This window comes from Dromaius novaehollandiae, chromosome 6 (assembly GCF_036370855.1).
Source record: "Dromaius novaehollandiae isolate bDroNov1 chromosome 6, bDroNov1.hap1, whole genome shotgun sequence".
In the NCBI taxonomy this organism is placed as follows: Eukaryota; Metazoa; Chordata; class Aves; order Casuariiformes; family Dromaiidae; genus Dromaius; species Dromaius novaehollandiae.
In genome coordinates this window covers 13,360,531-13,375,982 of record NC_088103.1, presented here as the reverse complement: position 1 = coordinate 13,375,982, position 15,452 = coordinate 13,360,531, and the positions used below count along the sequence as shown (strand labels likewise).

General features: G+C 38.5%; 1 long non-coding RNA gene across 1 annotated transcript in view; it reads left to right on the top strand.

Moving 5' to 3' along the window:
- LOC135328689 (uncharacterized) overlaps positions 1 to 15,452 on the top strand; it is a 181,227-nt gene that overhangs the window by 23,246 nt on the left and 142,529 nt on the right. Inside the window, exons 4-6 of the long non-coding RNA XR_010389660.1 lie at positions 140 to 244; positions 4,557 to 4,770; positions 6,270 to 6,333. This is a non-coding gene — a long non-coding RNA (uncharacterized LOC135328689). The remainder of the gene's footprint in view (positions 1 to 139; positions 245 to 4,556; positions 4,771 to 6,269; positions 6,334 to 15,452) is intronic.

The following is a 15,452-nucleotide window of genomic DNA, read 5'->3' as shown; positions in this document are numbered from 1 at the left end:
TGAAGGAAGTGGAAATATGCAATTTAAAGGACAATGCACTGCATGTTAAAGAAAACGTTACTTCCCTAAAGTCTGCCCTAAAATAACACATTGTTCATTATTTTTATATGGCTATTTATATTTATTTATATCACTACAGAAGAGAGCTTGTCACCGTATCTAATGTACACTGCTTAGAGAATAATTCCTGTTGTGGAAGAAAAATAGGGAAAAGTGATACAACTTTAACACATACTCATTCTAGGTAAGATCAGTGCAGTACATCTTCTGAAAAGTCTTAAAAAATCACTAAAAAACAGCAAAGCGTGAAAATGTTTTAAATGCAATAATTAGTATTTTGAATAATAAAATGATGATGTATGCTTTCTGATCTTGTTATTCCTTCCATGTTTCCTCAAGGAGAGATGTCAGATCTCACGGGTTTTTCAAAGAATGTTCCCTCAGTGGAACGTGTCTCCTTAAGCAAGTAGCTGGAGAGCTTTAAGATGTTGGGAAATACTGGGTCAGGGCATAAGAATATATATACAGTCTCTCAAAAAGGCTACTTTAGAAAAATCTGCCCGTAGTATGCATGAGAGAAAGTATAGCCCAGACTTACTACATCAGCAAGAGGTCTCTGCACTAAACAGTGACCAGGCTTACATAGCTTACCTTATAAAAGCCAGTAAGGTTTGACCCAAAAGTGGTATCACTAGTTACTCTATATGGCAATGTGTGTATATATATCGCATTACCCTGGAAAATCTGCTACTTGTTTCTGAATGTGTTAAACCAACCATTCAAGCAAGTTAAAAACAACTAGAATAAACAGATTTTTATTACGCATACATAAGCCTTTTACCAGATTTTCATTTTTAATGCTTACCCAGTGACTTTGGTCAGAAAATAACCTGATTCTTCAGGAATATCCTTTGGATTATGCATTGCTTAGGTAATGTTAGTTTACTCTCTCTGGGAGGAATGAACAACGGCCAAATGATCCTAACACCTAATCTGCTCGTAGTCCCTAAAGAGCTGCATGAGTACTTGATCTTATAAACTGTATTTCCCTTTAATCAATGGTCCTGTTTACAATGGGTAAAGTTAAGGAGAAGGTTTAAGTTTCTGCAGAATCAGGCCTTTATCATGTAGCTAATATGTTTTATATATATGTAAGTTATTTTACATTTTAAAATGCTTGAAACATGATTGCTGGTAAAAATATAGTGGCTGCTACTACTTTTTATCATAAATATCTGTTGTCAAAAATAGTATCTTTATTTCTTATTGCAATTTATAGGTAACAAATGTATCAGTTAATACCTAGAAGTCTTCTACCAACTCCTACTCCTGGTAGATGAGAATAAATGTATTTCTCTGATCTGCTGGCAGTAGAAGATAACAATGACACTCAAGCTGTTGCTATCCACCATCTTTCTCCAAGTCTGATAAAGAAAAATATGATAATCAATGACTTAGTGAACTTGAAATTAAATATCAAACTTTAAAAGTGAATGTGAGCCGATTACAGTAAATTCCTAAGTGATAGATATTTAGCCAAACACAAATATTGTCATCAATGTAGATGTAGAGTGGGGAACTATATGATATTTATTCGGAGACCATACTAAATGATCTTTGATCCCTGCAGTCCCAAACATTATGTACACGACGTTGAGGAGGAGATTAAAACTCATCTGGCTATTTTTATCCCTGTTGCTACATGTAAAATGCTTGTACTTCGGCTATCAAATTATAAATGTAGCTGAAGCACAGGAAGCCTACAAAGTCCCACAAGCTCTTCAGAGAAGAGTTCTATGGTAGACTCGGCTGCCTGCTGGTGACCATGTCAGAGTGCAGGAAGGATAGATAGGAGACATGGGGCTGTGCACTGTGTGCCTGTTCATTCACACCGCATGAAGGTGTGCATCTGGGCTCACCTCCAGGGTAGAACAGGACCCAGCATGCCTTGGAGCTCACTGAAATAACACAGACATGAGGAGAGTTTAAGCTGAAGGATGGGCTTGAGTTGGAACTTATCCTTGAGGATAGTGTAGATCTACCTTATGCACTGTAGGATTCTGAAGATTCTGGAGAACCTGTAGCAGTAAACCATCAGTGATAGAAAACAAACTACTGTCAGACATTGCTTTTTCAGAGTACACATTTGCATTTCTGGTATGTTTGTCTTGAAGCTTTACATGCCTTACTCTTTGTAGCCTGATGGGCGGCAGTCCCATGCCAGTAATCTGCAGGCTGTATAATTATTTATTGTCTCTAGTTTCCTTCACAGACAACAGAAAGTAAATATGGGCTTGATAAGAACCTTGGTAGGTTGTAAAGTCCCTCTTTGCCTGAAAATGACATTAACTTTAGCTATGACAGCCATAAGAATGATGGCCGAGGAATTACTGGTTGAAAGTAGGATCAAAAAGTTGTAAACCACCCAACCATCCTTTTTGCTTTGCAAGGATTACTGAAATCCACATTCAGACAAACCTGCATGGCTTGAACTGGGACAGCTGCATATGCAAGCAGCAAATTTGATCACTGCTCTGGGTTTGTTTGCTCAGTTGCTCCTGGAAACCCATCAGCATCTGTAAAAACGAACAGTAGGGCAGCAGATAATACTGCTGGACAGGGCACCTTGTTTTCTTTCACCACTCAGTGTTCCCATATATCATCATCAAAATCTTGTGGGCATAATAGAAATAGCATTAGAAGAAGTCAGAGCTTGTCATAGCACAAAACCATGGTATTATGGTCATGACTAATAAAAACCTGTATCAGAGCATGTGAGTCATATCTTATTCATCTAGCTCTCCAAGATAAGCAATGGTTTGCATCATAGCAGCTACCATATAGCCAGCACAAAACAGAAGATACAAATTGGTCATCTTCACTGTCACTGGATAACCTTTTTCTTTGGAAAAATGACATATGGAAGACAAAACTGGATAGAATTAACTTATTTAAAACTTATGAAGTATGAAAGGTAGCATCAAAACTTCATTTTGTTCTGCAAGCAGCAAACACATGTCCTCAGTTTGCTTCATGAAAACTTTCATGTGCTTAATGCCAGCTGCTAGATTGCTGGGCTGGTTCTAGCAAAAGGTGTGTCTAGTTCTTTTGCATATGACATCTGTGTATCCAGGATTTTTTTCAGAGACATTCTTCTTTGGGGTGGCATGGATGGTTTAGTGGCCATTGACCTTTCTGTCATTGCCAGTGAGATAATGCCTCTTCAGGTAGAGTTCAGATAGCTCTTTGTATCTCATTTTTAGCTTTTGTTGTTTGTATTGTTACCTACTTTCTCTCTTGTCTTTTTCTTGCCACTGGGGAACCTGAGCTCTTCCAGTGACAGTTACGTTGTCTATAGGTTGCTGGTTGCACTAGAATGCTTGCGCAGTGGGTTCGGGAACTCAAGATTCTTTGTGTAAAAGTCTCCATGATATTTTAAAGTGAATTTTCTTTAACAGAGAAAGCAGATATTTATCCTAACTTTATGCTCTTCAGCAGAGTGTTTTTGGAGAGTCTGCAGGACTGGACAAATACTTGATTTGCTTTGACTGTCTACATGTATATTGAGTTTTCCAGAAGAACAGCCAAAGACCAGTCACATAATAGTCAAATGGTGTAGGTTCTTTTGCCTTCCTCTGAATTATCACTTGTCCTGTAAACAGTGCCCACTGTCCTTTCACAGCACTGGATACTAGTTTAGAAACAGCTCCAGGGGATCACTAGAAGTGGCAAGTTTTTGATGGCTTTAGTAGTATGTCCCTGAGTTAGATGTCTATATAGTTGCTCTACTTAGTGACTTTATTTTGCTACAGCTTGTAGAAGCAAAGATTGCTGAATGCTATGCCGAGTATACTTGAGAGAATTACTTTTTCTAAGGGAGCCATCTCTGTATTAGTATGCAGGAATTGAACCAAACTTTCCCATAACACCTCAATGTGAAGAAATGTTATTTCTCTGCTTATTCTCCAACTGTAACTTGCTAGTGATGTTATTTGCAAATTTGTGCATCTCTCTTGCCTTTAGGAAAGTTTTCCCTCTTTTTTGTGTTAGCTGAGAGCCTGCAAACAAAGTTTACATTCTGTATCCATTCACTGTCAACTCAGATACTTGTTTTTGTAACACTCCAAATTAGGAAAGCTCATTAATTCTTAAAGGTTGGGATTCATTGCATTAGCAAGATTCATTACAGTTCTGCTTTACTGAGTATTTATTATCTCTTCTCTGGATTTTATATGCATAGATTATGACTAAAGTAGGTATGCCCTGATATTTGTTCAGATACTTGGAAATCCAAGGAGAATCATGGATTCATAGTACTATTGCTTAAACTGTTTCTATCACAGTAGATTGTTTTAATGTTAGTATTCCATGTTATGAAAACAGTGCATGCTGATTAGACAGCTATTGGAGGAATCAACTAAATGCAGATCAAAGGATGATTGTCCTATGTAACTTCTAAATAGAAAATGAATGTGGCCTAGCTAAGCAGCATTTTGGTAGTAGACAGTATTAGTGTTGACCTTTGATCTTTTATTTATTTAACCTTGTTTTACCAGAGACTACACATCAGAGAGGTTCCCTCCGTGCACCATCTGTTTCTCTGCAATTGGGAATGGTAGAATAATTTTCTGAAGAATTGTTGACAAGACATGGCAAGGGAACAATAATCCATAAGGACAAGATTTCTCATTTAAGTCACTCAGCTTATCTGCAATATAGCAAGATTTTGATTTACACTGGTCACCTTTGGAGCAGGGAGGACAGTGACTGGTAAGTAGCATTTTCTTATTGCACAGGCTAATACTGAGGTTCTTAGTGTCTGGGATTGCTGTCAGCTCAGTTTTCATGGCACAGACACACTTAGATAAGCAAGATTATTCTAGTCAGACAGTTTATCATGATAACAGATGTGACCATAGATGCCCCATGACCTTAGTTACTCCACGATGTCTTAATGCTGACTGGCTGTTGTCATCCTATTCCTTAGGCTCCTGCTGGGCAGGGCAGGTGGACTGCACAAGGCCTACCTGGAATTCGAGCAGACCTCTCTTTTGTCTTGGCCCTGCAGTAGAGACCTCAAATAATTTTCCTATGTGTGCATCATGGTCTTCCCTCACAAACAGAGCCTTAGTTCATATCACCTCTTCTGCTCTTGTTGAGCTCCCAGTTTATGGCACATTGGCACAGCTGGACATTTCAGCCAGCTGACAATAGTTGCAAGCAGACAAAGGAAATTGCGTTAGGACAGTTTCAAAATTAAGTGTCTGCCATAGAAGGTTGGATGGGAGGAGATGGCAAAAAATAATATGATGAAAGTGAGACACAGCATTATAGACATGGGGTTGGAAGGGATCCTGGAGGTCATCTAGTCTAACCTCCTGCCTGAAGCAGGACTACATGCTGTGGAGGGTTGAGAGCACAGGAGAGTGTACACAGGTAGGAAGTATACTTGGACTTAAAAAAGCAAGGGTAGATCTTCTCTTCCAGCTGAGGAACCATCTCTTTCCACAGTAAAATGAAAGCCACTCTTACGGTATGATTGTCTTTTTACCATCACTATTATTTCTGTATTCAGCGTTCCACAGTAAATACCAGCTGTCTCTGCAAGAGAATCCTCAAAGTACTTGAAAGTACAGAGTAAGTTAAGCCTCTGTATAATGTGAAAAAGGAATCTGTGACTATTTTGTAAATTACTGGCTGGAATAAAGAATTACTACTACTTCTGTTATAAAGGGCAGCTGCTTTGTTCATTTTTTATTCTTAGTGTATAACAAGCGTTGGGACAGATATTTCTTCTTACATTATAAAATCTGAGTAAAGATGTGTAAAAGCTAGTCAGCTTTCAAACGGAACCATGTTTGGTCTTGCCCTGCCAGTACTGCCAGATAAATTTCAGATCTGGAAGGCAGTGTTCTTTCTGGCTTTTGCGTGGTTAACAGGATAAAAACAAATGTAAAATCTGAGGTTGGAATTTCAGCGCAACCCTGAACAGACTAAAAGATGTGCTTATGTTTACTTAGAGGTGTAGTCCAGTGAGTTCAGGACAGGATTCCAGCTCGGCTTACATGGTTGCGGGAGCACTGCCTTAATTATCCATGTTGATGGGTGGTGATAGGATGCCATACAGTTCTAACAGCTGTGATAGTGGCTATTCTGCTGTTCTTCTGACCTGGCAGATCTGAAGAATAAAGGATTTTTCATAATATTTCACTCAAGTGTTAACAAACCTGGCTTTTAACACTGGTTATTATTTCTCCTCCTTCTCCCAGATGCTCAGAGGAAAATGAGGAAACATGGCTGGAGACTCTAAGAAAACCAAGATCACATCGCAAGGTAGAATAACTAATCACAGTAGCTGTTCAGTAGACAAAAGAGTACATGCCTTTAAGCAGCGAGAGCCCCAGCTCTGTCTTGAGGTGATGGATGTGCTGAGCCACATTAAGGTGTTTTGCTTTGCTTCCTGGCAACACACATTCTCTTTGCTTTGTTTTTGTCGCAAACCCTCTAGTTAGGATGCTCTGTAAATAGGAGCCTGGAGGAATGGCATGATTGGCTTGAAAGATTATTTTGTTGCAACCGCTAAACCAACTGCAGTCTTCCACCAGCTCACCATGTCAGATTCACATAAGCATGCTCCAGTGCATAAATGCACTTTTAAGTTGCTAAATTCAGCTAACTGTCTCTTCACTCCTTAAGGGCTGAGATAAAGAGAGTGTGAGTGGCAGATACTGGAGGAGGAGACTAGCAGATCACAGAAAGCCAGAATAAGTGCTGAATTCTGAGTCACTTAGAATCACTTAGTACTGCCTTCATAATTCAGTAAGACCAAGAACGTTATAAGGTGAGTGAATAGAAATTTAAGATTTTAGAGTAGTCACCCCAGTATCCCTCTGTCACAGATACGAAATATCAGAGCAAAATTTGGTTGTATCGCTTCAAGAAACTCCTAATGAAGCAGCTAAAAGGATGTTCTCTGAGAAACAGAGTCCAACTTCTACAGTCCAACTATCTCTGGCATTGGTCAAGGTTCTTTGTAGAATGGTTGCTGCTGCCTGAGTGTTTCTAGTTGGCTTTTCCTCCAAGCAGACCATCTACAGATACATGTGATCTCAGCCTGGAGCTTACATGAGTTAGTTTCTAGACTACCAGCTCCTTGAATTGGGTCTCATAACTCTCATGAGATTATTTCAAAACATCTAAGTGAGTCAGCCCAATAACTTCACTTGGCTAATGCCATGTGAACAGAAAATAGTAATAATAATTATCCCTTTCTGTTGGCTGCAGTATTACCCAGGTTCATTAGAGTTAGTGCCCAGACACTTGAATATGCTGGTAACATGCAGCTTTGAATGACTGGTCATTTTTTTGAAAAAGAAGAAGAAATAATTTTTAAATCCCGCTAGTAAAGCAAGCTGTTCAATGGCAGATTATTTTGAAATTAGATTCCTGATTCTTCCAGAAAACAGTAGGATGAGTTCTGCATTCAGTCCTCTAGCATGGAAACAACGGCTTAGAACAATCAGATGATGCCGGTTATGATGATGCCTCTATTACCAATCCAGACATCTCCACAGTCAGGCTAACTGGAATGGAGGAGGCCTGGGTGATGAAAAGATCAGTAGAGCAATTCTAGGAGTTACTTAGAATCAGAGACAGTGGTGGGTAGCTGTTAAGGACCCAGTGTATGGAGAAAGTGTGCTGTGGTAGGCAGAAGCATGACACCCAAAGGAGGAGAAGGATTTCTTTAAGTATTTGGTTAAGCATCAACTTTTTTAATGGTTTGGTAATCTCTACTACAAATGCCAACATTTAAACACCTGTCTTTCTCACTGTTATATGACCTATCTATGTTTCTTTGATGATGTAGTGTTGGCAAAAGACTTTAGCATGGTTTTTAAAACCTAATGAGGTATTTGCCATCTTTTACAGTACATAGTTTTCAAGTAACAAGTGTTTTGTTTCAAGTGGGATGCCAAAAATCCCCCCAAGGTAACAATGTAATAATAAAAGAGAAACCCTCACTTTTGAGATTTATTGTCTTACAAAAATCTTTTTAAGCTACCACTGCAAATGTTAGACATACGCTCTAGTAATTGCACAGGTATCACCTGATACTGAATTATTACAAGTCAAATAGGATGAAAGATGTTCTCTGCATTTTTATTAAAATCTCCAACATTTTGATAGCATAATTATTGGTAGCTTGTATTCCTTTCCCTATTAACTGTAGTTATTGAAGCACCTAATTGTCAACCTAAAAGAATGGCAAAATATTTAAAATATGGTATGTGAAGATGAAAGATGCACAGTTTAAATGGAAACCTGTAGGAGTGATGCTAGGAACAAAGGTAATGTGTCTTGAGAATGGATTAGTAACAAATGATTTTTGCAGACTTTCTGTCTTTTTTCAGAAGTGAAAGGCATAACTACCTATTTGCAAATACACACTTCTAACTTGTACATGAATGCAATAACTGTCCAAGTGAATTATGTGTGAATTGCTCAAAGTCAAATTCTCTTTGAGTCTCTGTTCATATGCATTTGCAGTGTTTAGTATTTCCAGTAAGTCTGCTAAGGAACCCTCTGTCTTGAAAGATTACACTTCTTATGCTCAAACTCAAACAAAGTAAAAAATTTTTTTAAAAAAGCTCTACACTTCTGAAATTTAACCATCTTCAGATTTCTTTAATCATGGACACAGTTTGAAAATTTACTAACTCTTGTGTGACCACAGCTGTGTATATATTTGCAAGTTACATCAGTTCTCAGCAGCCTTGAAACCATCACACGGGTAAAAGTAAAAGAATAAAATAGTGGCCCCTGATAAGGTACGTATGGTCATGGATCCTTTTGATGTTTCTTACTTGTCTTGTATAAGCAATGAAAAGTCTGAGAAGAGCAGCCAATGGTATTTCTGTTTATCTCTGTGCCTGGGCCTCTAGTTATACCAGGGTCCTTAGCTACACAAAAAGAGGAGAAGCTGCCCCTGTGACAAAAGTGCTCATTAAATCAGACTGATGCTTCCATTCAAAACAATATTTGAACTTGTTTGGATGTTTTCCTTGGTGTATTTTTGCCATATATGTTTGCGAATGCACACACACAGATACACACAAGGCTTAAGTGCACTCAGGGAAAGCCTCCAAAATGCAAAACATACACACTTTCTGAAGCTAAGTAGTTGTCCCATGTTTGATGCAGATATATTTAGATACATAAGGAACACATTAATAGTGCCTATGGTCTTAATATACATGGCCTTTTTTTTCCTATCCTTTGTGATGACTGTCAAATGATAGGGGAATCAAGACAAATGTATACTTGCTGAGAACATGTTGAAAAACTGATGCAAGAAAAGGGTGTTTTTTAAATGGGATTTGCCACTGAAAGGCCTGTTGATGACAACTTGTGTAACTCACCAAGAGTAAGATAATTTAACTTCTTCCTCAAGGTTTCTGAGAAAAGGCCTAGTGTTCTTCTGTGCCTTGGAATGGCATCGGCATTGTATTTGGAGGCCTTCTAAAACCCACAAAGACTTGGCATTATTTAAGCGAGATTGTTCCATCATGATGTTCATCACTAAACAGGACAACTTACAGGGTTAAGTGAAAAGTCATGTCAGAACTTGACATTGACTGAAACAAGCAGTTAAACTTAATGTTTATGTAAAATGCTCTACCACATAGTAAATACGTACATTGAAAAGTGTATTACAGTATTAGTGTATTGACACACTTCAGCATATATGGGAGTGTGAGCTTTGGCAGCCTTTGGAGAGAGGGATTCTAGCAATTTATCTTTTCCACAGCGGGATGATGCTGAGTGTTACCTTTGTCTCTCCCTAACGTGTTGGCTGACTCTCACTTTGACACCCCATGCAAGACAGAAGTCATTTTTCTCATGCTGCAGCTTTACTCAGATCCTCCCAAACCTTTAGTTTATGGTAGGGAGGCCTAAATGGATTCGCAGTTTGCTTTTACCTGAAAATGCTTGTAAGAGATGTATAATGCTTCTCAGGTTTTTTTTTCAAACCATTTTCTCAAATGAATGGGCTGGAGGATGTGTTATTAAATGATAGGGTAGGTTTGCCACAAGCACAGATTAAGGACATTTTATTCACATCAGTTCTTGCCCGAAGATTGAGTCTTTTGTTTGAAATCCACCTCCTTTGGTTGAGCTAGACATCCTGAATGTCTGTTTACCTGGTCAGGCAGTACCACTGTGTTAGTTTAGTTGTTGGGTATGTGGACTGAGATTGCTTGTGCTTTGCATAATAAAGTTAGAGCTATTTGCTGGGACCAGAACTCATCTGTAGTCTTTACTCATTGACTTCCCAGTGGCAGCCCCAATTAATCTTTGATAGAAATACTCACTAGAAATGAATATACTGCCAAATAGCGAGAGAGAAGTTACAATACATTTTAATTTATTAAAGGGGAACCTTTCAGAAATCTAATTAAATGCACCCATGAAAGATCCAGAATGAAGTAAAGGAGCACACCTCCCATCAACTAGCCTCCTATATACTGCCTAAAATCTTATTTCTTCTGCTTTGGCAAAGAAGTATTATTAGCAGCTCCCTGTGAATTTACAGAAGATCCATAAATAATAGAGTTGAATCAACACCCATGGTCTGAATGATGCCATTGAAAATACTCTGAGGCTTGAGCACTGTAGAACTTTCTGTATATACTGTTTTCTTCTTAGTTATTCCACTGGGTGGCACAACTCTTACATTGCCTTTTACGAAGCTATCACTCAATATTTGGATATGTTAAATTATTTTGCCCTATTATTTTGTGTCTGAGTTGGCAGCTACAGCCTTGAGTTCTGATCACATTGCCTAGTTAGATGAAATAGGGACTTAAGCTAAATGGAAGGCAAGTGCCACTGTGTTTCTCTTTAATCCAAGACAAATCAACCTCCCTCCCCCCAGCTTTGGCTGTCTGACTTTGAGCACAACCTAATGTGTCAGGAAAATGTATCGCTCAGGACTTGGGAGCAACTAAAGCTTGCCACAAACAAAGCACTCCTATTTCAAGAAAGAAAACAAAAAATGTTTACTCCCTTCATAGGAACTACCAAATGACCTGTATTTACAAAGTTCTGAGATCCTCACCCTCTCCAGGACGGGAGTGGTAAGGAAACTGTCCTGCACTTCAGGTGGATCCACACACCAGTTTTTATTAAATCTCTGTCAGTGCCAAGGAAGAAATCTAGACTCCAAATCCTGTCTGCTTAGAAAAATGTTGGTTAGAACTCATGACAACATTTCTTTCCACGTAGTCCCCTTGCTGACAGAGAATATCTGGTTCTGGCCTCTAATGTAATAAAATGCTCTGAGAGACTAACCTGAGAGAGAGATCCAGCTGCTTCTAAGCTCCCTCAATTATCATTTTCTCTCCAGTCCTTCACCTCTTTGATGCTTGTTTTTTTTTCCTAAAAAAAAAAAAGGATTTGCCATATTCCTCACCAGCTCTGCTCTAACAGGTAATTGATCTCATTGCAGTCCCCATTTCAAAACCTACCGTCAGACCTCACAACTAGTTGACTCCTGATGTGACAAGGTTAGCCTGTCACCTCACCTTATGCTCAGATAGAGGACATATTGTGGTGGTAACAGCACAAGCTGCTGCTTTTAAGTTCCAGGTTTGCTGTCTCTCATTTTTAATATTTTTGTGTATATATCTATATATATAAAATATATATATATGTATTTAAAGAAAGAAGTTCTCTGATATTTAAATGAAGTGTTTTGTCCAAGTGACAATTCTGAGATATTTCCAGATGTTGTTTTAAATTTGGTGTCCAAAGAAAACGCACAATTGTAATGGTTGTCTGTCTGTCAGTTCTGCCCCTACCTACATTTACTTTTGAACCGAGGGGTTAATTTCAGTGAAATCTGAAAGGGGAATAGGACTCACAGCAGTGTTTCAATGGCTACAAAATTTAGGAAAAGTAGTGTGTGACCAGCAGAGAGCTGTGCAAATGAAGAACCCCCTGAGAGAACTCCAGCATTGTATATAACATCTGGTCATAGCTAATCAGTCAAAATACACCTGACCATCCAATTAGCATTTGTGCGCTGTCAGATTAGCTGTAACTCTGCTTTCTAGCTGTCTCTCCTAGGATGCAGCTGGAAATATTGTTGCGGAAATTGGGTCATGACAGTAGGGGACAAATCTGTAAGAAAACCACTTCATTAGTTATACTACTCATGAAACAACTAATTTTAAATCAAGAAAATGTCTCAGTACTCAGGTGCATATAAATCTTTCTTGCAGGAAGCTGGTGCTTTTATCTTTCAATATGCTATATTCTTTTATTTTTCAAATAAATATATTTAGTTCCTGCAGATTCATTTCTCTTTTGCTAAAATCCTGATATAGTAGGTTTAGCTTGTTTGTAATGATAAAAGGAGAAAAGCTGTTAAGGGCGTCTGAATGTCAGGTGACAGATCCAGAACAGTAAATAAGCTTATTAAGTTAGCCTTGTAAGCAAACTTCTGCACCTCATTTTTGTGTCTAGAATGCTTCAACTTCTCCTTTCTTTTTAAGCTACATCTGCTATGCCCTGAGATCTTTAAACACATGGGATAAATTCCCCTTGACTTCAGTGGAGTGCTACCAGCAAGAAATTTTGCTCCTGGCCTTCTTTAGGACTTAAATTTTGTGTTGGAAGAAAATGTCAGATTAGACTCAGGAGAAAATGAAATATGAAAAATACCCTGATTTCTAAACTGTGAGCAGTGAAAGGAAAGCAGGAACTGGTGCTGAATTATCTTAATTTAAATTACGTTTTGTATTTGCTTGAAAATACAAATGTGGCTTTGGTTACTCCAGGTTAAGTAACATCTCTGAAGTACTGTGGGGGACACCAGACATTTAAGAGGAAGGTGATAGGAAAAAGAAAATGCACATAATAAAATTTAACTTTATTTACTGCTAGATGTTGATGTATCCTGGGGATGATAAGGAGGACATATTAAACAATCGATTCTTCCATGTTTAACTTTTTTCCATTTGTAAGGAGGCTTGAAAGGCGAGGTGGAACTTCCCTTTACAGAGGAAATGTGCTACAAATATGAGTTAGCTTAACAAAGAACTTTGGTTTCTTAAGTGTATTTAATATTTGTGTTGCTTTTGCAATCCCAGTTACACTGATGTATCCTGAAACTGTACACATAAATCAAGGCCCTCCTTGCTAGCACTTTCCCTATTAATTCCCCAGTTCTGTTGCATCCCTTGCTAAAGTGCCCCAGCTCTGCTGAGGGCATTTTGTTAGCTTGCCCTTGCAAATGAGCTGGCAGAAATGAAGTTCAGTGAGCACCCTGAATGAGGAGGCGGAGGTGACAGAAATTTGTTGTTAGGACATAACTGTTTGTGTAGTGGTAGATGATTGAAAGTTGGGTATCGGGTAGGGTGGATGACGCCATAAATAATAATGCATGTCTTTCAAACAGTATCTGGGTTGGATTGCCAAGAGACTGCAGTTAGGAGAAGAGTACTTTTCCTGTGGGCACGTACGGGCTGTAGTTCCTCTCCACTTGAAAGCAAGACCTGTAACTACATGAGCAACAAGTACATTTCTGTGAAAGGGAGAAGTTTAGAGTGAGGCTCTATATGAATGAGAACCTGGAGGTAAAGTGGCAGTATAAATGCTCTTGCTAGGACAGTAGTAAAAAATGAGAAATAAATTTGCTTGTCTCATATTTTTCCTTTCTCTTTTCTGCAGAGAGAGGGGACAGGGCTTCTCATCCTCTTAATGGCCTTTATTTTTTAAAAAGTGTTTTTCATGCTGGCAGATACCAGCTCTGAACATGATTATACCAATAGAAACTTCCTTTTAGTGGTATTGTTTTTCACTTTGTTGACGGAATAGATCTAAGGTATGCTGGCCAAAACACTCTTTCAAGGGGAAGGTGCGTCTCCACTAACTTCACTTCTGACACTTCCACCCTCAGCTTAGTTTCTTCCTTTGAAATCTTTGTTGGTTTAGAAAGAAGTGTCAAGCTTGATCGTTGTATACAGGAACCCCAACATTTGTTTGGAATCTGGCTACTATTCCACACTTTATTTCTTCTGCTAAGGAAATGAAGCATTTTTTATTGTTTACTGCCCAAGATGATATCTTTATGAGCCAATATCTAAAAATAGCCTGTATTTTATCCAACAGAACAGCAATAAATGCTCGTAAAACAAAGTGAGAGTTCATGATTATTTGTGGCTTCTCATTTAAGGCGCGAATCTAATCCTCTAAATCCTAATGAAAAAAATAGTTGATTTCTTTTTTCAAGCTGTTCTCCTAGCCCACCTAGCTAGATGCATAATTAGCTTCAACATCAGAAGGACTTCAAATAGAGCAGTGCTGTGGACTAGGTGGTCTAGTTCCTTTTAAGTGCTTGCCTACTGCAAAATTGTTAGACATTGAAAGGATTTTGTGGGTTTTTTTTTTTTTTCAAATTTCAGCTTTATGCTCTTACTTGCACTGGTGGCTTTTGATATTAGTATTAAAAAAGAAAAACAGGGAGACAATTAAAATGTTTTTTCAAAAAAATTATATGACATTAAATGGACTTGGTTAGAATAGTAATCAAAGTGCTTTTGGTAGCTGATTCCAGGTAAGCAGTACTCAACAGGGGAATTTCCATTGATTAAAGATGATGAAGGAAGTAACAGAAATTTCATACAATTAAAAATGACTGATTTTAGAGAACTTTGTGGCCTGAAGTGAATCATTATCTTACTGGTGACCTCTCAACTGTTCTAGTGTGAGCTGTAAGGAGGAGGGCTTGGGGTTCAAGAGTGTTTTTGTCCCAGAAATTACTATTTAGGTTATGTCTGTATGGTCTGATGGTTTTACTGTTAATGTGTAGAAATTCCTGCTATTGTGTCATTAATGCTGCTGTTCCTTGGGCTATCTAGATCTAAACTAGTGCAGATAACTTTATCTACACTGTGTCTTTGGTGACAAGCATTTCCAAGCAGTAAGTGTGTTTCTCTGCAGTAGCAGAAATAAAGGCACCTAAATAAGTTGGTCTGCAAAGCAAAGATGATAGAGAAGGGACACAATGAACTTTGGAAGAAATCCAGTGTCTTTTGCATCCAACTAGTGTCATTTAGCTATCTGTTGCACTATTCCATAGCGCGTAGGATGCCTTAAGGCCTGCAGTTTAGCAAAGTACATAGTGGAGACTGAAACAGGACCCGTGGCAGGAAGTCCAGCAAACAAGCAGAGAAGGCTAATGCTAGCCAGAAAAGATAAGGAGTATGGAGACTGTAGAGATTCAGGCCATGTAAGAACTTGCAAACAGAGATACAGGGAGGAACTTTACAAATGTCAAGGGACCAGATGTACTGAAGAGAAGATAAGCCTTGAATGAATGAGCTGGATTTGATCTTAATGAAGCCAAAAAAGTAGGGACTCTGCGCTTTTGCTGTAGAATCTGTTTG